The sequence below is a fragment of the Anoplophora glabripennis genome, unplaced genomic scaffold, assembly GCF_000390285.2.
Source record: "Anoplophora glabripennis isolate ALB-LARVAE unplaced genomic scaffold, Agla_2.0 scaffold30, whole genome shotgun sequence".
Taxonomy (NCBI): Eukaryota; Metazoa; Arthropoda; class Insecta; order Coleoptera; family Cerambycidae; genus Anoplophora; species Anoplophora glabripennis.
In genome coordinates, this window is record NW_019416226.1 from 1,412,252 (window position 1) to 1,413,688 (window position 1,437).

Below are 1,437 nucleotides of genomic sequence, written 5' to 3' on the forward strand. Positions count from 1 at the left end.
AAAAATAAGATAATACTGTGTACTATCTATGAAAAAGTTTTGTTTTACAATTTCTACATTTTTTTCTCAGTTATGGGCAAAAAAAGAGCCGCACCGTCCATCTTTGCTATATAAACCTAAGTTAAAATGAACAACTTTCAACAACAATATCTCAAAATCTAGATTCAAAAATTTTTTTAAAAAAATATGACGCACAGAGGGAGCACTGTGTAATACGCTATATAAATTTCAAGTACATCTGTGCATTTGAGTAAACCACCTCCTTAAGCCTCAAGTTTTTTTCGGGGTATAAAACAAATGAAAAAAGCATATTTTTTCGGGGCAATTTAGGCAAATACGTTAATCTTGGATTGCATAATTTATTGACAATTCCAATCTTTCCAACCACGTGTTTAAACTTTCCATTTTTGAAAAAACTGAGGAAACTGAGATACAACAGGATTTCAAAAAGTCAAAACTTGCAACCTCAGTCGTCTCTTTTTTATATACGATAAACGAGATAGAAATAGGCTCTTGTAACAATAGAACGTTTCTAGGGCGCGTGCGCAAGCTGAACATATCGGAACATTATGCGAAATCAACGCCACATTACACATTAAAATTCCCGTGCGGGGAATACACAAAATTATTTGCCCAGATTAACAAATCGTAAAAATTGTTGTTTGATTTATTCACCACTGTATTATTGTGACATCCAAGTATAGTTATTACAGCAGTGTTCGTTCACGACACCGTAGACAATATTTCTATGTCGAACAGGAAAAGTGCTAGCGAGGCGTGAGTCATAAACAGGAACACGTCTCTTCGAATCGTTTAATTGAAAAAAAAAGCAGCGCGCAAAGAAAACAAATAAACGATTTCCGAGGCAACCGAAACGAATATAAATTAACATAATTACAACAACAGACGCATTAGTGTTTTAGAGAACTAACACGCTGATGTTATGTTTGTTTAAACGACTCCGAAACGAAACCATTACCGGCGACTTATAAATAGAATAGATCTCTCTGCACCCAGCCCACTCCCCCATGCGAGTGAGACCCTACTATAAACAGTTTTTAGTGTTTTCGAAACTTGTATTTATTAGTGTTTTATTTCGATTTCTAAACAAACCGTGACGGGGCAACGCGAGCAACTGCGCACCAGTGGCGGCTCGTGCCAATATGATAATTATTTATTTTGCAAAAATTAGCCAAGTTGGTTAAATATAACTATAATGTGTATGCGCTTAGAGTCCTTTTAATTTTCATTATATTCTGGTTCTAATAATGATAGTTATAGAAGTATAGGTAGTATTTAATATTATACTATTGTCTATTTTAATTGTACGTAATATCTAGAATTCTAGAATCTAGATCATATATGGGCAACCCCCAGCCCTCCACCAGCTTCAATCAGGCCCCCGAGAGATTCAGAAAATTTAAATAACGATATCAA